The sequence below is a fragment of the Lissotriton helveticus genome, chromosome 8, assembly GCF_964261635.1.
Source record: "Lissotriton helveticus chromosome 8, aLisHel1.1, whole genome shotgun sequence".
NCBI lineage: Eukaryota > Metazoa > Chordata > Amphibia > Caudata > Salamandridae > Lissotriton > Lissotriton helveticus.
The window spans coordinates 238,037,337-238,062,643 of record NC_136069.1 but is presented as its reverse complement, the minus strand read 5'-3'; positions in this window follow the sequence as shown (position 1 = coordinate 238,062,643).

The following is a 25,307-nucleotide window of genomic DNA, read 5'->3' as shown; positions in this document are numbered from 1 at the left end:
TATCATGCTCTACAGGCAGTAAAATTAGATGGCGCAAAGTAATTCCTTTGATGTTATATGCTGATAGGTCAGTAGGAGCAGTAACTAGACAAGATACATTTGAGGTGGTAACTTGATGCCCATAAGCAGTAATTATTTGATTAGAAAGGTTTTCTTAATTCTAGGTTGGCAGCTCACATGTTGTATTGTAAGTTCAAAAGTAGTACATTGACATAATCCATTTTCATGTTAACCCCTTCGATGCTCATGACGGAACGGTTCCGTCATGAGCGACGGTTGAGCTGTGCTCATGACGGAACCGTTCCGTCACGACCACACCCGTTTCTTAGAACGCTCAGCACAGCGCGAAAATTCGCGCCGCGCTGAAGCGGTTAAATGTCCATAATCTACCGACTGTTTTCTGTTTTTGTATATTTGTAGTTGTTCCAAATTTAATTGAGGTAATTTGTAATCCACATTAGCTACATGTTTTATGACTTTGTCCATGGCATCTTGAACCTTGCTAATGGCAACCACAGCTTCTTTATTAATAATTGGTTTTCCGAGTGGGTCACTATTTCTGCAAGTAGAAGTGTTGTTAGTTGATAGAGTATTGTGTTAACTTTGTGCATAATTGTGTTTTCTTCTGCTATTTCTCATTCTTAGTATTATCTTATTGTTATTGTGAGACACTGTCATTTCATCTTTATAAACATTAAATGCATCTTCATAGAATTCAAAGGTATCTAATATCTTTTCAACTTAGCGTCATGGTTTAAATAGTTGAAGAAGTGCTAAAGAGTAGAATTATTTCCTTCCTCCTGTGTCACAACTCAGTTTCTATTGATTAATAAGAGCTGGTTTCTAATGTCATATTAAACAACCATTGGAGCCTTCTACTGAATTTGTTCCATTATTTACATCTTCTGCAACATTCTTTCTATATATGAAAAAAGGGAACAAATTCATAGAGCTATAGGAATGCTAACAATTGACTTCTCTTTGAGTGATATGTGTCCAACATATTTGGTTTAAAGATGTCTTTGTTAGTGGGGTCAAAATATGCAAGATATCCAATTTCAGGTAGGCTTATTGGAACTTTTTGGAGTAATGATGACAATCCAAAACTAATCCACATGATGGCTTGTGACTTACCATATAACCTTGATGAACTCAAATGGTTACGTGTGTCGCAGCTGCCAGGGCATTTGACACCAGGGCACAGGGCTCATGGTTCAATCCCTGGCACCGGCGGCAGCTCAGCCCAGCAAAATGTGACTCTGGGCAATAGTTCACTTAATTTCCCCAACAGCCCCCAGTGCCTTGAGACCTTGAGAGGTGATTAGTTTGTGCTTTACAAATACTAGGTTATTTATAGTTACTGACCTCACAGTGAGAGAACATTTGGAGGCTACATTTGTATAATCTCTGACTTAAGGATTGCTCAGCACATATTTTTTCCGTGCTTTATTCATATCAGTGTTTTCTGCCTTTTTGGTCTAGGAAACAACATAATTTAGGCGAGAGGATGTGGTGTAATGGCCAGTGCTGCTGATTATGGGACTGGGGAACCAAGTTTGAGTCTCTACATTGGCTCAACTTCCTGTGATTCTATGCAAATCACTTTAGCTCAACGTGCCTACCAAACATGAATGTGTCCCTGAGTAATGTAACTGTGCTCATGAATGCACTCCAATACCTTTGGGTCAAGTTTGCCCTAAACAAAACTGCAAAAATAAATGAATGATGTGCAACTGCTGTAGAATTATCTGCAACAAATTATAACCCCATGTTAACATCCCATGAATATAGAATTAAATGGTTGTAATCATTGATCCGTAGTGATGTGTGTGGTCTCCTAAGATTGTAAGCATTTTTTGATGACTTGGCAGTCACCACATTTCTTACAGATGACATTAAATTGTTGACATTTCCTCTCCATAGAATTGGTATTGGAAATTTAAAGTGACATTTTGAGTTATATTTAGATTTGTTCAGATATTTTCTTAAGCAGTATTTACCATAATTATGCAATTGAAAACATAGAACTTGCGCAAATAGTTTGTTGTTTTGTTCTTTTTTAGGGATTTTGCAAGTGACATTGTATTCATAAAACCTAGAACGGATTCATCAGAGTCGTATCCAAACTTAGGTGCATATTTTATTCAGAAAAGCATATGAATGTGTAGCGTACCTCTTGCTTGATATTCTTTTCTCCAAAAGAAATCAAGGACTTCTCCAATGAAATTTTTCTTTTTGATCGTTAAGTAGTGAAGCATTGTTTAACATTTGTGGTTCAAATACTTGCAGACATTGGAAGAATCCAATTAACAATGTTCCATGGGTGTTTTGTAGTTAATAGCTGGAATATTATCATTTGCCTCTTGAAGAAATTCATACAAATCGTCCCATCCATACTCAGTACAAACAAATATGTGGTCCTAAATTTCTTAGTATAAATTTCCACCTGCCATATCTTTGACAACAATATACATTTGACCTTCATTGACAAGCCATAATGCTGATCAAGGTATATTCTAGATTTACATCTTTATTGTGCATTTTTTTAGAAAAATCCTATGCTGTAATATTAGCAAAGCTAGTTCCAGTGCACGTAACATGTGCTAGAGCATCAGAAGTGACTGACAGTTCAATTTTTTATAGTAGTGTGGAAATATAGGAAATATCTTGCTGAACGTGTGGATCCTCTGAATATCATATTGTAGCTCAGTACTCAGATGCAGATATTTGGATTGAACAAACATCATATTGTCCAGCTTTTCCAGTGGTAAATAAATGTGGATAAAATCTTGCTTTTATTGTTTTTTCCGAGACACTATTTGGCTCGCCTTTAGTTTCCTTCATCTGATACAGTTCGAAAGCATCATCAAACATATTTCTAGAGATTTGGGAATGTGTACTGTAATGTGTATAATATTTGTTTTGCTTCTTCCTCAGTAATGAGTTCAAATCATCCTGTTAGTTTTTGTTTTTCAAGTGACAAGTATGTAGACAAAATGAAGTTAGCAACTTCCCCATTTTTTGTAGAATATGTTGTTCTTCTGAAATTAATGTATAGATCTCGGAAATTTGTCAATGCTTTTGTAGGTAAGTAGGTACTCCACTGAATAAACCACTAAAGGTTCCTCTATTTTGCATTGTATTGCAAGAGTGGTTATGTTTTTGGTAAAATCTAGTGGTAGGAAAACAACTTTACCTTTCAATGCGTTTACTAATTGGCTGAAATGTTTCAGATTTTGGTTGCATTCTGACAATGGATTAAAAGGGATGGTCTGTTTGAATTAAAACGCCATAGTTCTGATGGTATTGGATAATTTCCACATTTTTATGAAATCCACATGAAGATATTTATTTATTCATTTAGAGTATCATATAGCGTGAACAAGACCCTTATGGCTGACAGAGCTCTTTGAAGTACAAGCAACAGTAGACAAATAATAATAACAATATAGTATAGCCTGCTACAGAATACATAACATGACATATATCATGGAGAACTGTATTTGCATGCACAGATCGGCAGAAGAGAGATGAGAAGAAAAAGTGCCCTATTAGGACTTTGGCTGTCCTACAGTGGACGGGGCAACTCCTCATCCGCTATAGGACCGCCATGGCCATGGTGCTGCCACCCCCCAGATTAGGTCTTCAATGCTGCTCTTGCAGGCAGTCCTACAGTGGTTTAACAGCAGCAGTCTGTTAGGCTTATAGAAGTGCCTAAAATGCAGACCACTGCTGTCAGAGCGCCGACTGTGCCTTCCTGCATGGTGTAGCATGTATGCCACACCATGCAGGAACTGGGGGTGGAAATCCAGGGGGGCACAACATGTGTCCTCCGGCATGCCCTTTCAGGCCCAGGAGGAGCAGAGTGGCCTGTTAGGGCCCCATTATTTGCCTCTCTGCCACCCTTTTCATGGCGGGGTCCCCATCAGGATACTCCTTATATGCTTGGTGGTGCCACAGCAGCACCGCCAGCATATTAGTGCTACTGACTGCTGTGCCACTGCCACAGGAACCTGGATCCACGGCGGAAGCAGTGGTCCTGTGGGGTCTGGTAACCCCAATCGTTATACTATGGATGGGTTCGCAGTGGGGCTTTGGTCGGACTGCCATTGCAAGTACAGTGGTCCTTTGGTCCTACATACTCGTAATAAGCCCCAATTCTAAAAAAATTCCAAGTCTGAACGTAATCCGAGGGGTGGAGGAAAGTTGTGTAAATGAAAGAGTGATGTAGGAAAGAGAACAATATAAGACTCTGGAGCAAGTGGGGGAAGCAAAACACGAGGAGGGTGGTTAATTTGTTTGAGGATAGAATTTTTACTTCTTTGTTGGACACATTAAGAGGGAGAGCATACCAGATTCTGGGAACCGTTCAGGAGAAGGATCGGTTGTATATTGTCTTTTTCTTGAATTTTTGCATCTTGATCAGTAGGGAGCATGTACTTCTGGAAGATCTGGTGTTACCCGAGAGGGTCAGTGTCTAGGCCAGGTAGGCCTAGACACTATTGTATTACTACAGTATTGTGGTGCAATACTTTGTGATTCATACAAGCAATTTTGAGTTGGACCCTAGCCTCTGAGAGTAGCCATTTGAGTGACTGGAGGTCTGGGGTGATCTCTTTTGTCAGAGAGTGGGTGGGGCTAAAAAAGGCACGGCGATGGATCCATCCTTTTATTGGAGGGAGTTGGCTGGCTTTAGTATATATGCAGGCATCAGCTCATCAAAGCAGAGTGGGACCCACCTCGGACCCAATGTAAAGTGGTAGGCAGAACTCTGTGGAATCGCATGGAGTTTTTATGTAACTCCAAAGAATTCCACGGAATTAAACTCTGCAAGTTCTGCCCACCCTACTTTTTACTATTAAGGTGTGGAAAGAGTAGCTAATTTAGCATTAGTCTTACCAGTAGTATTGTTTATTTGTATACATCCCATTTGTCTCTGTAACATTATTTTCTTTTTCAGGTCTGTGTTGAATACTGTCCATTTTTTCTTCTTCAGATATTGTTTTGTACGCATTTCCTTCATTTTGAGGAAATATGTTTTAAGAAAGTCATAAAAAAGTATAGATTACACTAGTTATTGTCATAATAGAACTGTTAAATGTGTTATTTTAGTTCCCTACATGTCTTTTCAAACAGTATTCTATAAAGCTGTACACACTTTTATGTAGAAAAATGTAGATGAAAGTGATGAGGTTTTATTTCCAAATTGTCTGTAATATATTTGATTAAGAAATAGATCTGCTTTGTTTCCCAGCACTCTCCAGAGTAACTATGGCAGTAACTCTTATTTAGTAGTATTTGGCCTTGTAAACAGCATGTTACTGTTATAAACCAATGAGATTTAGCTTTTTTTTATTTTATCTGCTATCAACTTTTTTATTTGTTTTAAAACTCATGTGACCAGGATATGTGGTTATTATTTGGCTGTGTCCATAGCCCACTTTCTGTCAACAATAATTCATATAATACTTTGTTTCTTTATTGTATTACTTGTATATTTGTGTAATGAAATTCTTTCTCATGTGGTCAGAAATGCGTGTTTCACATGCCTTTGTGCTACTTCTGAAACTTCATCAGTGCAGACTAGTTTATTTTTTGACATACGTTTTAATTTTTGTAGGATTGTACTACATTTGTAGCCCAAAATGAATGTAAGCCAATCATAGTCCTCCTTTAATAATTGTTAAGGACTTTCCTACTGGGCAATCATCTAACCTATGTAGTTATTTCTCCGGCTGAGTGTTGCTTACTCTTGCATGTCAGTATAGGAACAAGATGGTTTGTTTTTGGATTGTTGGGCACAGTCTTTTTTATTGGACCAGAGAGCATGTTAAGAAAGCAGGTTTGGAAGCTAGTTACGGCTTGAAAGGAGTAGATATTACATGGATTGGAAAAAGAGGTTTGAGATTAAATCAGTTACTCCTTCTACTTTCCTGTTAGTGCCTGTGACCATTCACACTTCACATGCATCCACTGTGGTTGATTTAGGATACCTAACTAGAGTTAGATAAGAAATTGTGACAGAGACATTTTCCAATTTAATGTCTATGTTCCCAAACAAACATTTTGTCTTTTTCAACATTAGTCAGACACACAACTGGAAGTGGACTAGTTTAAATGCTGCTAAGTTTTAAAAAACGTCAAGACATGTTAACAATCGAGACAAGAGAGTCTCAGCATGCCTTGGAGATAATGGAATGCCTTCGAGTTTTTCATTTGGACTTCTAATATTCCAATGCAACCCTGTATTGTCCAGCTGGAGTTTATTTCATAACACATGAAACCATACTTACCTTTCAAACCTGAAAACCTGGCTTATCCAATATATGTAACTATGTAAATGTTGGAAAACAACCAATGGCTCTTTTAAGAGCCACCGTATATTATATATCATTTCATATTTTTATATAATGTTAAATTGTTTTATTTTTAAAGTAGCACAGTGCTTCCTAGATAGTTTTGCAGTTTTACTGCGGTACTATAAAAACATGTTTTAAAAGGTAAAAATCCTTGCTATACCCTACAGCAGCAGTAATCAGCTGTATTCCAGATTGAAGCACATCAAAAGTATTGTGTAATCAACATGGCTGCCTTTTTGTTTTAGAAGAGTTTTCATTAACCAATCATATTGTGTTTTGTCATCGCCATGTACCACAGTAGTAACAATATAAAAGGTGTCATTTTAAGTAAGGAGGGCCTACTGACTTTATCAAAGAGTCAGAAAACTATATTATAAAAAGAAAACCTACTGGCTGTATTAGGGGATCCTGCACTTTAACATATATAAAGCAGACCTATTGTCTTTGTCTAAAAGTCACCAACAACTATAATCAAATGTTTATTTGATACATTCACATATTCTAATGTTTGAAAACTGTGATTGTCATAAAAAAATCAATATGTCTTTGAATCTTTTTTAAACAGTTTTTTATTTACAAGCTTCAACCCTGGGGCGCGCCACAAGTGGTCCCAGCGCTCTGGTTGAAGAGCATAATACAGCTCCAGCTTGGAGTGCTTAGGAGACTTATTGTTGTGTTTTTGTTTTTAATGTTACTGGGGCTGCTACACTCCCTACAGTCCCCCACCACGTTAAAAAAATGGTTGGTGGTTTCCCAGCCCCTTCTAGGGGTACCACCACAAAGACAATAAATGTAATTTACAAAAGCGCTCAGGCATTATTCAATGCTTTTTTGCATGAAAAACACAACAGTGTCCCTGGTCCCCCAGGGCCGGCGAATGGCTGGGGAAAAGGACTGCATGGCCCCTTCCTAGAATTTAAAACTCAGCCCTGGTAGAAAGGGTACCTGGGAATAGGAAACAGCTTGTGGAGGAGGAGTTGGTTGGCCCCTGTCACAAATGGAATACTCAACCCCAATGTTAGGGTTTCAGATGCCTTTATGAGGGTCAGGGAGGGAGGGCACAGAACCCGTCTCCTAAAACAATTATTCAGCTCTAGGGGACGGGGCCCCTGTGGTTTCTTTGAGGCTCAGATAGGAGGGCAGCAACCCCCTTAAAGTTTACTCCAGCCCTTGGCGAAGGGGTTCATGAGGCCTTAAAGCTTGGGGAGTGTGTGCTGCATGTAATGCATCACAGCAGCCATAGTTGGTGTGCTGTGTTGTATGAAAGAAAGAGATATACTCTTTTCTCAGGCAATGACACTCCTTCTAGTTTTCTAGAGACTCACACACACACACACACATAACTTTGCTATAACAAATTAGAAATATGGCTAATAATGTTATTATTGATTCACAGTTCCTTCTAAATGTAAGAAACATACATTTAAAATAGAAAATATCATTTTTTTAAATCACAACTTAAAAAGATTAATATAAATCACATTTTGTTATGAATTACATAAATTACAACAAAAACAGTGGCTCACCTAACCTTTCAATTAAAAACAAATTTTTCAATATGATCACAATACAACACAGACCCATTCTATCTTAATAAATGCATCTTTTCCCATCAACCTTCTACACATTTTATCAGCCGGAGTCCGACTGGCCCACATACCACACATACAGAGAAACAGAACGTGAAGCTGAGCCTTGTTATACATCACTTCTAAAGCATGGAAGAACTTCCCTCTATGCATCAGAGCCTCTTCCTCACTTCCTGAGTTCTGCAAGAAGCTTGTCAGGACCCCCAGAACATTAGTGGCAGTTATTGGCCTAAAGAAAGGTTTGACAAGTAAACCCCTGTCATCAAATGCTTCCTGGTCTGACTTGACTCGAATTTGTCATAGTAAGATGGTCGCCGTTTCTGAGTTTGAGTCAGCGGTCTAGTTCAGGTTGAGTGGCAGCCAGGAATCCAGGTAAAGCGCGCGCGTGATTGGAGCTGCGCACTTCAGCGAGGATTTTGCCGTGCCAAGTAGCGTAGTAGAGAAGTCTATAGCTAGAGGCTAATTTGGAGTATTTTTAGTTCAAGGTTGAAGTAAAACATTTAGTTAGAGAAATACTTACAGCGAGCTGAGTCTGGAGCAGTTGAGAAAGCGAACTGTTGATAGTAGTTCTTCGTTATCGGGAGATGTCTCGTTGACAGTGCGGGCACAGAGGGTGCAGAGAGAAGAACGCCCTGAGGAGAAAAGAGAAAACAAGAATTAAAACGAGAGCTAAGTGAAACGATAGTTACTACAGAATATTGAGAATACTTGTCTTGTAGAAAGAATATTAGTTAATACTTACCGTCAGGAAAGATATTTTTTATCTCTTCGTGAAGACAAGATACTCCAGCGTATCTCAACGAGGCAACCTGTGAAAGTCAAAACAAATATATTAAAAGCGCTATAAAAATAAAACAAGGTTAAATAGCAAGTCAAGTCTCCTGAAGCTGAGTGATAAGTAAGTGAAGTACATAGAAAAGATAATAAGGGAATAGGCATGATAGAAGAGGAGTGACTAACAAGATATATCTTTGAACTAGGAGTCATTCATAGCACTAAAAGGAGAACACTTATTAAAAGAAGAAAAAAGAAGAATAAGAGAGCGTCTAAATAGTGAAGTGAGTAATTAAACAGTAGAAATAAATGAGAGAAAAGGTCAAGGTGAAACCAAACACGATAAATGTTGACTTATAATTCCAGGTGAAACTAATTGGACGCAAGAAAGCAAAAACAGCTAGACAGAAGAGGGGCTTGGTTCTTGGACATAAATGGTGGGTGAGCATAATTAAAAGTAAAAGATTAAGAAAAGGAAAGAGCAGAGAGGTATTGTTGCTAATTGTAATCCTTTCCCTCAGGTTTACGGTCCAATAGGAGTCTGCAGGACGGACTAGGACAAGAGGAACCAACCAAGACTTGTCTCTTCTCTTATGTTATTTTATCCACTTTCCCCTTTCTCCCCAATGGAGATAAACTAGAGACTCGTGCAACTGAGCTCTGGGTTGTTGCCTTGTTGGGATTTGGGACCTAGCATCTCTGTTCCTGGGTGGCGGAGTGGTAAGAAATTATAGAGTCATTAGACTAAGTACAGATTCTGACAAAGCTACAGATCTGACTCTTTGAGAAGATTCAAGGCTAGCCTCCACACCTGCCAATGCCAGGTTACCTCCTGGCAATATCGTACTGTTCAAACAAACATAATAAAATGAAAGATGGGACATGTTCCTCCGAGGGATGAATACTGCCAAGCTAAGGGAGATTGCCCAACTCTTGAAGACATTTGGCACCAGAAGCAGAGGGATACCAGTGGAACCCTTAGGATGGGAAGAGGGTGTTGTTCTCAGTGAGGTTAGGAACCCAAAGCCAGGAGCAAACAGGAGATTGTTGGTCCCTCAGCAGTATAGGGCATTCTTCCTGAATTTAGCCCATGATATACCTTTATTTGGGCATTTGGAGCAGACCACAACCCGGGACAGGTTTGTCAACCACTTTTTCTTACCCTTTTTCTGGATCCAAATGTCTGAGAAAGTGATGGAGGTTTGTCACTCCTGTTCCACCTGCCAAGCCAGTGAAAAATCTTAAGGGTAGGCCAAGTCTCCCTTGATCCTATTACCTTATGATGGGTATGCATTTTGAAAGGGTGGAAAATAACAGTTTTGAGCCTGTAACTCTATGACAGTTTCTAGGAACCTGTATATCTTGGTGGGTGGTGGACCATGCTAGTAGGTACCCTGAAGCCATACCTCAGAGGATGGTAAATGTACCCATTGGGGCTTGGAACCTGGTTGACATCTTTACCAGAAGGGGGTTCTCCAAAGAATTAACCTCAGATACATGGTCAAACTTCATCACTGCATTCTCGAAGGCTGGGTTGGATGAGTCGGGGCTCACTAAAAAGATCCCCATCCCTGATCACCACCAAACCAATGGGCTTGTGGAGAGATTCAAAAAGACGATAAAAGTATGACTATTATGGAGTTGACTAAGAAACTTCATAGGTACTGGAATGTCAACAATCATGTCCTTTTTTGCCTATAGAAAGGTACCCCAAACATTCTACCAAAGTGAACGTTTTTATAGGCACCGTTAGGGTTCCCCTAAATCTTCTCCAAGAAGGGTTGAAGAAAACTCTCAGACAACCCAAACTGAACATTTTTGACTATTTGCTGGGCCTTTGTTCCCACATGGTGAATTATGAAGAAGGCTAAAAAGAGCTTGGAGACCATCCAGGAGCTAATCAAGCACAGTCAAGACTGAAGGGCAACCTTGCAATATCAGCCATGTCAAAAAGTGTGGGTTGTGGAGCCTGTTGCTCCAGGGCCTTCCAGGACAAATGAACTGGTTCCTATATGGTACTGGAGAAGATGGCTGAGGTCAACGATCTGGTGAACTTTGGTACCGCCATAAAATCCCACAGGGTGACCATGTAAACGATCTGAAGCCCTACTCTGACAGGGCAGATAGGACCATGAGCATGGTCACTGATGGAGGAGAGAAAAAAGAGAGTGAATCTTTCACAGACCTCTATCCAGCAATGCTAAGGATAGTTTAGTTGCAAGAGTAATGCTCTCCCTGTAGTGATAGAGTAGCAGTAGACAAACTGTCACCAAATGGGACAGTTAGCTGGATTGTTCTCACTGACATCTGGAGTGAAACAGTGTTGTGTACACGGCATTGACACTGGTGACAACTTACCTGTCAAAAATAAAATAGACATCTAATCAGACAAAATAAGACCGAGCATCAATGAAGTAGTTTCCAAAATGTTGTCCCTGGGGGTAACTGAGTCCCTAGTACAGCCCAGCTTCGCTGTTACTCAAAGCCAACCTGAAAGTAGGGACCTCAGAACTCATGTTTTGTGTGCACTACAGAGGTCTGAATCCCGTCAACAAGACTGATTCACACCCCATTCCCAGAGCTTAGAGTAATGCCCTTTGGCTAGAAGAATGCCCCTGCCACCATCAAGAGGCTTTTGAACAGACTACTGCCTGGGCTGGGGTATTGTACTGTAGAATATCTAGAAAATATTTCTGTTGTTAGCTAAAACCGGCAGCAAAATGTAGCCCCACCTCAGAGAAGTGCTTCTGCAACAAGCAGGACTGACTATCAAGGCCATCAAATACCAGATAGGGCTGGGGTGTGCCATGTAACCTGGCTACCAAGTTGTTAGGAGAAATATGCACTCTTTCCAGTCCAATATAAAGGCAATTGTGGCTTGGGAACCTCCCAACACCCAGACTCAGTTCAGAACTTTCCTGGGTCTGACAGGTTGCTACAGAATGTTTCTCAAGGGGCATGACACCATTTTAACTCTCTTGGTGAGGCTGACTTCAAAAGAAGCAGCCAAAGAAGGTCATATGAACTGAGGAATGTCAGAAGTCCGTTAGCACCCTGACGTAGGTGCTCTGTTTGGAGCAAGGAGATTGTGGTACAAAGAGAAGCTTCATTCATTCATTCAATTATGAGTCTCAGTATGAACCAAATGCCTCTATATGAAGGTGACTGGTCCCTAGAGGGCAGTATTGGAATGCCATCAAGAAGGAGCTTTGCTATGCTTTGGTCACTGAAGAAATTAGACTTGACCTGTTTGGGACTTACTTCCAGGTTCAAACTGACCACAGGCCTGTCAGATGATTCATGCAGATGACATGGAAATGGAAAATAAAATGCTGAGGTGGTCCATCTCCCTATAGGGTATGGACTTTACAATGGAACACAGACCTTTGGCTGACCATACCAACGCAGATGGCTTTTCCATGCTCTTCTACTTAGCTGATGAGAATTGTCAAGGGAAGGGGTAAATTGCTCATCTTTAATCTTGAGAAAGCATGTTGGAAAATGTGTTGCATGACCCCCCCTGATTTTATTTTAGACTGATACTACTGATATTTTTCTCTGTGCATTGGGACTCTGATAACCAGACCCCAGTACATATGCTCTGCCCCATAAAATATGTACAGATTGGCAATAATCCTAACTGGTATACTTAACTTACCTAGAAGCCAATGATAAATATAGTACACAGTGTACCTAGGGCTTGTAAGATAAATTTCACTAACGGATTGCAGCACCCATTGTGCCGTCCACTACAGTGAAAGTGAAAATGTGATTGCAGGCCTACCACCGAAGCCTTGTTGTGCAGTTTTAAAACTCAAAACTTGACCTGTCAAAATAACCCCTTTTGACAGGCCTAAACCCTCGTTTTAAACAATAAGTCACAGCTGTTTAGGAATTACTGCACTTAAGGCAGGTACATGGTGTTTGAAAGTATGGCATGTGGAAGTTTAATGCTAGACATGCCCTTACAGTGACAGACCCTGAAAGGTATTTCACTGTAGCAGAGTTATCTATTTCATAGGAAAGCATTAGGATACAATTTTAAACTTAATAATGTTATCTATGACAAGGAAAGAGATGCAAATTGCATTCATGGGCTCTTTGTAATATTTATAAATACTAATAAAGCTCAATTCACTGATGTAGTTGAATTTTTAATAAATAAGTTGGAAAAGATAGTTTAAGAAATGTACCTTTTCCCTGACTAAAGCCTGTAGACTAAACTTCTACCATAGCTGAGATAAAGGCCTTGGATGTTGAAAGGTGTTATTGTCCTCTGGCAGAAGGACCATCTGATCTGTGCCCAGGGAGCTAATTAATTCCAAATATGCCTACTCTGTCACAGGTAAATGGTAGTTGACACCTGGACATTACCCACTTTTGTCTGCCTTGTCAGACAGGCAACAATGCTAGTGGGAGAGGAGCTGTGCCCAGTAATGGTTTGAAGAGACGACTGTGGAGAGGTTGCTCATTTCCCTGGCCACACTTCTGAAGTGAGAACAGGAGCTCTGCACAAGTAAAAACAAGTTCTGCCAACTTGAGGGTCACTTGTTTGTATTACAGCACACAGAAACCAGTGCAAATGTGGGTAGAGTTATCACTGGAAACTTGTTCCCTATTGTTTGGGGAGGGGCCTTGGAGTCACCCCCACTCACAGAGTTTGAGTTTGAGTTTAAAATATTTCTTAAGCGCGCGTACACCAGGCGGTTTCATGGCGCTGTAACGTACTGAAACCCTGAAAGGCAGAGGAGCAGGATCACAAGAAGGAGTTTATGGGGAAAAGGCTTGGGTGAAGAGAAAGGTTTTTAGTGCCTTGCGGAAAAGTGTGTACTGGGGGCAGGATCTAAGGTGAGCCGGGAGGGAGTTCCAAAAAGCAGGGGCGAGTGTAGAAAATTTAGAGCCTCCCCATTTTTTGCGTTTAAAACGAGGAACAACAAGCAGTTGTTGGGCGGATGAACGTAGCTCCCTGGCAGGAACATAAGGTTGAATTTGAGACGTGATAAAAGCAGGGGCTGAGCCGGACCGGGCGTTGAAGATGATGCAGCCCAGCTTGAACTGAGCTCGTTCTCGAATGGGGAGCCAGTGTAGGGACTTGAGGAGGGGAGTGACATGGTGTGATTTGGACAAGTTGAATACCAGGCGGGCCGCCTGGTTCTGGACCAGCTGGAGACGACGCACGCTGTAAGCGGGCATGCCGCAAAACAGGGCATTGCCGTAATCCAGGCGGGAGATAACCATCGCGAGGACTATGAGTTTGAGGGCAGGGAGAGAGAAAAACCAGGAGACTTTGCGGATAGTACGGAGAGAGAGAAAGGATGAGGACACAACAGAGCTGACTTGGGAATGAAGGGAGAGTTGGTCATCCAGTTTGAAACCGAGAGTTTTTCCAGAAGAAGACGGAGTCGGGGAGGGACCTAAGGAGGGGGGCCAGAAAAGAGAGGACCAGGGACTGGAGCTGCCACCTGTCAACACCAACTCCGTTTTGGCGGGGTTTAACTTCAGGTGGTTGTAGTTCATCCAGTCCCGGATAAAAGTCATGACAGACTGGAAATTGGACATGGACTCGGGGGGAGAGGATAAGGAAAAAATAAGCTGGAGGTCATCCGCGTAATTATAAACAGAGACCTCCAGCTGTTGGAGGGCAAAAATGAGGGGGGCAATATACAAATTAAATAAGAGAGGGGAAAGGGAGGAGCCCTGGGGGACCCCGCATTGAACCGCACAGAAGTCCGCCGAAAAGTCACCCAAGCGCACTGCCTGGGTGCGGTCTCTCAAGAAGGAGGACAGCCAGACCAAGGCCGATCCTCAGATTCATGCCGCTCCGACACGGGAAAGTAAGATGGCATGATCAACCGTGTCGAAGGCGGCGGAGAGATCGAGGAGGACCAGGGCCTGGCTAGTGAAAGGCAAAAACAAGACAGCCCCAACATCCTCTGCAGAACACCACTGGATCTCAAGAAGGCAGAAGAAGGAATAACATGCTGGTGAGATATGTGGGGAGACCTGAATGTCTCGAACCGCTCCCACTTGTACCCAAGACATAGACATGGACTCCAACAGTCAGCTGGCTACACTCCTGGAAGCCTACAGGGACATACCATGCTGCTGGATACCATTTTCTTAAAGAGCCCAGCTGACTAGTTCCAGTTGGACATTTCTTGGAACCTGCTGATGGCTTCTGATGGAGTGAATCAATTGCTCTTCCTGATGCTCTGGGACCCTTTACACTTAACATCCTTAAAAACACATTGTTTGACTCCAAAGACCTTTGGAGGACCTGGACAAACCTGCCTAATCAATCCTACAAAACTAAGTTTCAGCTGAACCAACAATTCAGGTTGCTCTCACTCTGAGCTTTTCAACAGCACCAAACCCGTTTCAGCGGGACATCATGGAGAACGTATCTTGCCTTGTGGAGCCTTGTTTGACTACAACTTGCAACCTAGCCCCACTGGAGGAATCTGAGGCATAAAAAAAAATACATTCAAACAAAGAAATCTTCAGTAAGTGAAGGTGCCAAAAGTATCTGGCCAGCGAAGGTACTTCCTTGGGCATGTATTGTGAATTTCCCTTGCTCTGAGCGTTCCCACCTAAAGTCAACATCTTGACAGGGACCTCAGCTGGTGGAGATCTGGCTTCATGGAGCTCTTCTTAGGCACAGCCTCCTGCCTTGTCCTTGAAAAGATTTTTGACTTACATTTCAAACACTAAGTCAGAAGGTAAAACTTACAAATGGGATGATTCTGGTTTCTGTATCTGACCCGTTATCCATCGCAGTCAGCCTTCAATCATGCTATTTTTGTTTCATGGTTGTAACGTTTCATCTCCTGTTCACCTTATTAGATTTTTATAGTTTTTGTGTAATTTTATCAATGAACTACCTCTCCAATTTTATCAATTGGGATTTCTATGTTTTGTACTCTTGACTTTTTTACTGTTTTGTTACTTTTAAATGCTTTACACATTTTCCTACATTAAGCGTATCTTCTCTGTGACATAGCTACCAGGGGTTGAGTTCAGGCTTAAATTACTGAAACCTTTAATGGATCTAACAATATTAGTTACAGTATTTCTTCTGATGGACTGCTATCCTCCCTAACTAATAATCCACTTTCTCACAATACTCTACAGGCAAAACAGCCAGATCAGACTTACCTGCTTACCTGGACCTTTTAGAAGTGAAGAGAAAGGATTCAGAAACATATTACAGTGAAGGTATCTAACCTTGTGGAAGCTTGCTCTTTTATATCTTGCAACCTAGAAAAATATTCGCTAGATAAAGATTTTGACCGGTGCGAACTTGCTTGCCTAAAACGAAGTCAACCACGAAGTGTGACTTTGAATTTGTGCTTTGAGGTTTCTTGTCATGTTCAGTCTTAAGATTTTTCTTGATGTTTCCAAATTGGCTTGGGAGTTTCATTGTTATGTGTTCTTGACTTTAACAATTCTTTAGTACATGACATGCCTTTCTCTGGATTATTGCCTGCTGTTTGTGCCTCACCTATAAGCATCAGCATCAGTAATTTTGCTGTAACCTATCCAGATAGTGTTTTTTAAGTTGGAAGGGGGACCTCTTCCCAACTTAATAACCCCATTTCTGACAACAGTGTACTGTACTGCTTTTTAATTACGCACTGTGTTTTGCCTGCCAGTGCAAAAACTAAACAGGTCATGTAAAGTCAACACTATCTTACAAGGTATTGTCAATAATATACTCTAATGACTGCAATATATGTATGAAGTGTCGACTACTGTGGCTCTTTTACAAAATTAGCAATTTGCAACAAATGCAAAGTTAAAATTTGAAACTATGCAGAAGATATTTTTGAAAGAAAGCAAATTATTACTGACAACCGAAGGTATATTGAATGCACAATGATTGTCTCTGTAACAAATGTCAAACATACAAAAAATAATGGAAACAATGATTATAAATAATGTAACTACTAGCCATCACTCTGGTAGTATTTCAACCCATTGTTTTTTCACCCTCTGTGTCACTCTTGATAGAGGGATGCCTTGAGCAAATCAGTAATTAACGTACCCCTTATGGGAACAGTGCATCCCAAAACTGATTGGCAAGGCCCCTCCTAGAAGAAAACATAAACAACCCCAGGCTAAGTTCGACCTTATTAAGCCTCAGAAGTAGGGGTGGCTCCTCCATGTGGGCGGAGGAGCGTCACCCCACTCCTTTCTCGCAGTGAGAGAAGCAGAAACCTAAAATGGTATTATAAATCCAATTTTATGTTTCTGCTTCTTGCACTGCAAGGAACCAGAAGGGTTTGGTTATGGTCCTGCGTCAGGGCAGGGGAGGAGTGGCTTGCCCACTGTTGTGGGCTCTGACTGTTTGGTTGGCCCCAGGGCCGACCAAACCAGTCATACGCACTCTCAGTTTTATCCATGTAGGCTGCATGCATCCTATATGGAGAAAATGGCCTCCCCATAGACGCCTGTGTTATCGGCGTCCAAGCAAATCACAATGCTGCCATTGCAGTGTTGAGATTGGCTTAGGGGTGGGAAGGGTGGCTGCCTGCTTCCTGGGACTTGGAGCAGAGACAACCCGACGTGGGAGACTGGACCGGGCAGGCGAAGGTACGTTTTACATTTTAAAACAAATTAACCCTCGCGCGACCCCCTCCCTGCGTGACCACAAGCACCCCCACCCACTAGTCATGCCAGCCGCAACTGCTTGGATTCTGTGATACCGTGACCAAGGTTCCGGCTTCTAGGCTAACCTTGTCTACTCTAATTTGCATAAGTACCTCTGTCTAGAGTGGCACAGTGGACGAAAAACAATTGGTTTTGAATGCTGCTCAGATTAATTGCCAGTGGTGTCATTGATCTTGTCACCTTTTGAATGCGTTTAAAAACAAAGGTATCGACGTCAGTTGCACATTTTTAAACGATGTTCCTCATAGGCAATAGACTATTTTCCATCAATATTCTTTTCTATAACCCTATTTATGTGCGGAGAATCCCCATCACTGATGTGCTAATAAAATATTAGATGCACGACAATATAACTGCAATGTAAAGAATAATACTTTTCTTGCAAAAGATTATTACCTGTATTCAAAATACGTCCAACTTGCCTGATGAAGAAAGAGCAAATTCACACCACTGGCTTTGGCATAGCATTTTCCACTGTAGATGCCATAGTTGTTAATATTGTGTTTAGGATATACATAGTTAAAGTCTATTTCGAATAACCCCTTGTTCCGAGAACAATTTAAAGCCTTTTTGCTTTGTAGAGTTCCTTTCACAGGATTACTTTTCTAGATGTTAAATTGGAACTGTACAATGGATTTACAATCTCCTCCAGCAGCACTTGGTCTGAAAGCTTGCGACCTCCGACTTCAGTGTACAAAATCGCTTTTTGAGTCAGCAGGGGCTACAGTGCAGGAGACCTCCTTCTTGAAATGATTTAATCCCAAATGACACATGTATTTTTCAGAGCCCAGTAAGGCACAATAGGTATTAGGCATGTACCTATAACATCAAAGAAAGTTATTTTAAGTTTAGAACTGTCTTTTAGCACTATTTTGTTACTTCGATGGTTGCAAGCAGAATAGAACATGATTTAAAATGCTATACTTTGACCAAAAAGGTCGTTTTAACCAATTTAATGGCAGTTTTTAATAAATGTACTCATTCAAAGTATCATCGTATTACTACATGATGGAATAAATGTTATGTTGAAATTACTGTACATATTTTTTGACACATTGCTTTAGTAGTGACAGACGTCCTCAATAGAACAGTGTAGACAGGCGAAATAAACCTTAACAATGTATTAAGTTTCGGAAACATCCCAACAAGGACTAACCAGCTATCGGCACATTAGGGGCAATATTACAGAACACTGCAATCTCTCTTTGTGTGCACCGGGCGCACCATTCAAAAGATGCACCCTGCGCAAACAATGAGAGTGTGCCACATTATATTGAATAAACTGCCCCCAGGCCAACCATGAAGTTGTGCTGCCCTGGGAGCAGCACATTCAAGTAATATACGAATCAGCTTTTATTAGCTTTGAAGCAGGTGGAAACACACTTGCACTTTTAAGGGGGATTAGCGACACCCTTGAAGGCGGGTTTAGTGAGTGACTACACCCACCTGCAAAAGGATGTCTGCGGGGTCCATGGGACCACTTTCCTCCCTCCAGAGGGCTGCTATCAGGGGGCACACTAACAACTTTTTTGCCTCTGCGCCCACGTTTATAATACAGTTTGGGTGCAAAGACACAGGAATTCATCGGGCCAACCTCCCATGCAAAAGAAGGACCACCCTCTGGTGATATCACTGGTGCTACATGTGCACCAGTGCTATCTGTATTACAGGAAGAAGTGCCACACAAGTGTCTGAGCCCTTTCTGTAATACCAAAGTGCCTCAGGGGCGTGCAAGGCGGGCGCACATGCCGGTTGCATTCTGGTGCACTTTCCATAATACACCCCAGGGTGTGTACATCTCACCTTTTGGAGCACCAGTATCTCACTGCATTCCACTTCAAGTATCAGGATGCTTCCAAAACATTCTTTGAACACTAACTGAGCATTTAAACAAACAATGTACGATACAACTGGTTCATAGTGAAAAAAGAGCAAAGCTAAACACAAGAGTTGAAGATCACCGAACCATTCAGTGACACATTTGCAGAATATCTTGTTTTTCACAGCTCTCAAGCAGAGCAAAAAATTCAAGTACATGAGTCATGGGCCAACTATCGAGGAGTATAAGAATGCTGAAAGTCAAAAGAGTGATATGTAGGGAAAGCAGGTGGGTGCCAGGAGGGCACCCCTACTGAGGCAACTCGTTTTGATTTCTGTATTTCTGCCTTGCCAGTCGAATGGGTGAACCGCTGCTTCGCTGCGGATCCGCAGCGGCTGGAGGTCCGGCTGCTGATCAGAGCAGAAGGCTCAGACTGTGCAACATCAAATGGCAGTGTCAGCAGCTATGTGGAATTTGCACCAACCTACACGGGTTTTTAGGTCTCGCGACCTATCAATGCGCGCAAGCGCATTGAGGGAGCGAGAATTCAAGTGCTCAAAATACTCGTGAAACCACGGGTTTTTCCATGCGGTTTTCTTCGAGTTCACGTGGCCACAGGCACGCGCTTTTGGGCCATAAACTTTCCCCCTCCCCAGCCAGCTTTGCCAGCAGCATTTGCCTCATCAAAGGCTTCCGCTGCCCCGCCCTCACTTATTCACGGCCGCAGGCCGTGACTTCAAAGGGTGCCCCCTGGTTCACGGCCATCTGTTCCCCAGCACCTCCCCTCTCTCTCCCCTAATTACTCACTGCTGGCCGGCCCGCACTTCCACGGCTTTCACAGCGTTTTTTACTTTCAAAATATACGGAATGCTCTCTACATGTGTTTAGCACTCTGCTTATCAAAAATCTCTCGTTTTCACTGTTAACTTTCACTCCTACTTTGGGCAATGCTATAGTTTCCTTGTGGCTGGAGTTTTTTATCAACCACAGCGTTTTTTACTTTCAAAATATACGGAATGCTCTCTACATGTGTTTAGCACTCTGCTTATCAACAATCTCTCGCTTTCACTGTTAACTTTCACTCCTACTTTGGGCAATGCTATATTTTCCTTGTGGCTGGAGTTTTGTATCAACAATTAATAAAAAAACATGAAGCTACGTAATGAAATATCAAAACGAGCCTTGAGTTTCTTCGTGGTGCAGGGTTGGTCCATTATAATTCATGTCTTCATTATTTTGTTTTATGTGCTCCGTCCTTCAGGTACTTCTTCTCTATTTTGTTTACTTATTTCTTTTCAAGTTTTACATTTGTAGATTAAGAGGAGGACATTTTAGAGACTAACACCAGTCTTAAATCTATCGGCAGGAGGCGCTCTTGCCACATGGCTCATGTTTATAATCTGAATAATTCATTAGGAAAGTGTAAGCTATTGGCTTTGTAAATAACAATGCTATTAATTTATATATTTTCAGTGCCAACACATATTAAAAAAATAATTGTCATTTACAATACCAATAGCCCACACTTTCCTAATGCGAGACCTATTGGCAACGCCAGTGCTTGTTTATCATGAGACACAACTTGGGGAAACAGAGAACCATCCACATGGAGTCACAAGCATGAGTATGAACTGCTAATACCAGAATGCCCAACGGTATAGGCCCACTGGGGCAGGACACATGCCCACCTGGGCTTGTTCTAATAAAAGCAGGTGCAAGGTACTTACTTGTTGTTTGCCGTTTCTCTTGATGTGAAGCTCTTGACAAAGGACGCAAGTCTGAAACGCATTGAGCAAGGATTTTGGATGCATTGGCAGAGTTGCTTTCACCCCAGCCCTCAGTTTTCAGACTGTATCCTTCCGGGAGGGTACTCCTACTGAGGCAACTCGTTTTGATGTATATATTATATATATATATATATATATATATATATATATATATATATATATATATATATATATATATACATGAAAAAACAAACGGCTTCTTCTGGAGTGCTGGAACCCAAAGGAAGTTGGCGCAGATGCCGGCGAAGCAGTCCGGTTACATTAATATATCCAAAAATAACCACAAAGTGAGTGTCTTGCGCTCTCAGGCAAAAAGGCGAAGGGGATCCCAAATGTCAATAAAGCAGTTTATTACACAACGCGTTTCAGCAAAGAAGCCTTGTTCACGTGTAACCTCACAGAGGAGAACACCAGTTTTAAATAAAGTTTTCCGTGCTACTGACTAATAGTCAACATAAAGGTAGGACTGACAAAGATTAATGGCAGACATATTGGAATGGTCACTCGTAAGTAATTTGTAAGTAATTTTTGGCTTAGTGCCACAGAAAAGGTTGCCTGTATTGTTGTTCGTTACACATTTGCATCAAATAAGTAAATGACAGAAAAAGTTTGAAACTGGATCATAATACAAAAATCCCTGTAAAATACAGGTGAAATCGGCATATATCATTTTCAATTTGCGTGTCCTAGAACAACATGAAACACAAATAGTGGATCAAAATGGGTAACACGGAAGGCCTTTCAATGGACATGAAAAATAAAGAAGGTCTTAATATACAATTCTGGGTATGTCTCTACAGATATATACAATAGTGAATAACGGTCTAAATACACTATAGGGAATATCTATATACATATATACAAGCCCCTTACTTGAAATGAACAGGGTGCTCATGGTCAATTATGATAAGTAAAATACATTGTAGTAGATGACATGAATCTATTCAAAAAGTATAAGTGTATGTATATATATATAAGCCCCATGTTATCGTCAATCGAAAAAAACTCATAATCGAGTTAAGTTTATAGAAAAAGAGGAAGTATCCACAAAGTCCGATATAATGAAGTACCCAAAGTACATTAGCAACCTCCTGAAATTAAGACGTGCAGAGGCCCCGGTGGTACCTTTGGAAAATGCTCATGGGGCTGCACCATTGCCATCCCAGCTGTTGATAAGGTGAGTATGTGGGTATCGCATCTGCCTAATGATGTGTAAGTTCAAAGTTTGCCAGTGTGTCTTATATATGGAAAAGTCAAACCTTAGAAGTTGGTGTCTCAAAATGTGATGTAACTTCGAGCAGTGATTCCTGGAGTGCAAAGGTTGGGTACCCCCGTGCAGGTGAAGTCCAGTGGTGGGCCCCCTCCTTTCCTCCTAAGGAATAAAAGGACAAAATCAAGATGTGAAATGGAAGTTAAAAATAAAGAAACAAGTGAAAAATGTAAACATTGAAAGAACATCATAATTGGAAAAAACATCATGTTAAGAAATGTCAGAAGAGGATATGAAGAGTCAGAACATAACATGTCATATTGTTGATATCACTCGACAATAGCTGGATCATAGATAATCATTATTCTCTTAGATGGATTGCTAGTTCCTCATCCATATTGAGGCCTCCCGGGAATCGGGTTTGAAACTCAATTATGAGTTTAGATTCTCGTTGTCTCAAATTAAGTACCCTATCGCCCCCTCTCGGATGCCTGGGGACCTGTTCCAATATGAAGAAATTTAAATCAGCAATATTGGAATAGTGTTTTTGTTCGAAGTGGCGTGCCACAGGGTATTTGGGGTCCTTGTTGGTAATGGCCCTGAGATGCTCTAGGATTCTTTTTTTGGCGGCACAGCTGGTGCTGCCAATGTACCACAATTTACAGGAGCATTCGATGACATATATAACAAACGTGGTACTGCAGGTAAAAAAAGAGGTCAGATTCTTGGTGATGTCATTGTATTCTACACATCCCCTGTATTTACTATGTTTGCAGGCTTTGCAATGGCCACAGGGGTAGAAGCCCACTAGACCATGTTCAGAATTATTTTTGGTATATTGGGTGATGTCATTTCTGACCACTAGGTCGCGTATATTCCTGCATCTTTTGTAGGTATTAGTTGGCCGATCTGGAATACTATTACCTAGAATAGAATCGGTTTTGAGAATCTCCCAAATACATATATTCACTAAAAAAACATAGGTTTCAGGCCTTATATAGTTAGGAATTAGCTTTTAAAAAACCTTTGAAATTCACTCAAAAAACTATAAGTTTTAGGGGTGTTATAGTTAGCTGGACATTTCATTCATACAAAACCATTGAAATTGCTCCTATATAGTTAGTTGTACTAACTATATTTCGCGCACCCGCAATCCACTGCTGATGATGTCACATATTAGATCATTCATGACATGGTCAGTGACATCACTGATGACATCTCAAATGACATCCAGTGAATTACAAAGGTTTTTTAAAAGCTAATTCCTAACTATATAAGGCCTGAAACCTATTTTTTTTCAGTGAATTTCAAAGGTTTTTTAAATGCTAATTCCTAACTATATAAGGCCTGAAGCCTATGGTGTTTTCAGTGAATTTGCAAGGTTTTTTAAATGCTAATTCCTAACTATATAAGGCCTGAAACCTATGGTTTTTTCAGTGAATTTGCAAGGTTTTTTAAATGCTAATTCCTAACTATATAAGGCCTGAAACCTATGTTTTTTTCTGTGAATTTGCAAGGTTTTTTAAATGCTAATTCCTAACTATATAAGGCCTGAAACCTATGGTTTGTCATTGAATTTCGAAGGTTTTTAAATGACAATTTTTAAATGTATTAATTGTTTATTTTTTTATACTGATTTACTACATTTTTGCAGGGAGGTGTTCAGCGGGCGCGCCCCCTTTTTACAATGTTCTGCAGCGCAACCCCTGGCGCGTTTGCAGAGGAGGAACTAATTCCCCTTGCATACTGGGGGTCCCTGGGGGGCAACTAGCCCACCAGGAGCCTCCAGTATAAGCCAGGGAGCTGCATTACAGAGAGGTGTAATGAGGCCACACCCTATTTACACCTCTCTGCAACGCAACCCCTGGCGTGTTTGCAGAATAGGAACTAATTCCCCTTGCATACTGGGGGTCCCTGGGGGCCAAGTAGCCCACCAGGAGCCTCCAGTATGCGCCAAAGGGCTGCGTTGCTTTGCCCTTGGGGGCGGCGGTCCCCGGGACAGTGTGGGGGGGATTGTGGACCACCCACATTTCTTTATCACTATGCCTCCGTGATTTGGTCCCCCCGGGGGCTAATTTTTAAAAAAACAGACCAGGGTTTTTTTTTAAAAAATCTGCGCTTTTTTGTCCTTGTGGAGCCACCTGGGCAGGCCTAGGGGGTCAGGGTGTATCTACCCTGCCCCCTTTTTGTGTTCTTCACGTTTGTTTTTCTGCTTTCTTGTGCCTCGGTCTATCTACACGCACATATATACACATATATATATATGCATATATATGCATTTATATATATGTATGTGTATTACCTACTGGCGGTCGCCAGTAGGTATAAATAGTTAGGATTTTTTCCCTATGGGATTTTTGAAAATTCTATGTCTAATAACTTTGGCGTTTGTGGACGGAATTGGCTGAAATTTTCTGGAAAATGGAACATTTTGTTTCTGAGCAGCCCTTGGAAATTTGGGGGGGGTTCGTCAAGGGGGGGGCCGAGAAAAAAGGGGGGTCCCAAAACGTGTTTTTAACATTGAGTTTTCCATAGGGCGGTTGGCCTCACTTTTAGCCCGAACGGCTGAATGGATTTGCATGAAACTTGGCAAAATTGTAGGGACTGGTAGCCCGATGTGCCTTTTCTAGGTCTCAATATATGTGCTCCAGTGGATTTTGAGAAATTAACGTTTAAAAAAAGATATATATCTGTAAGCGCGCTCTGGGCAGCGCTCCGGTCCGCGGACCTTAAGCGTACCGGAACTTCGCGTAGCTAAGCTGATTGGCTCTCCGGTGTCTGTCAACATTCTAAACAGTCCGGAGCGGCCGCCATCTTGTCTCTCGGTAGGATTGAGAGACAAGAGGAGGCCAAAACAAAGGCAAAAATGACCATAAGGGGGCATACTAGATCCTCCCTGACCCCCTAGGTTTAATGTGGAGGTTTTAAAAGGGCCCCGCGGGGCAAAAAAAACAAAAACATTTTTTTATTTTTTTTGCGTGGGGAGCGCCCGGTCCGCGAACCGGGAAGCGTTCTGGGCAGCGTACTGCAATGAAAAATGAACGATAGACTTTTCAAATGCTGTATGTTAATTGATTGTTGTTTTTGTTGATTATTTTT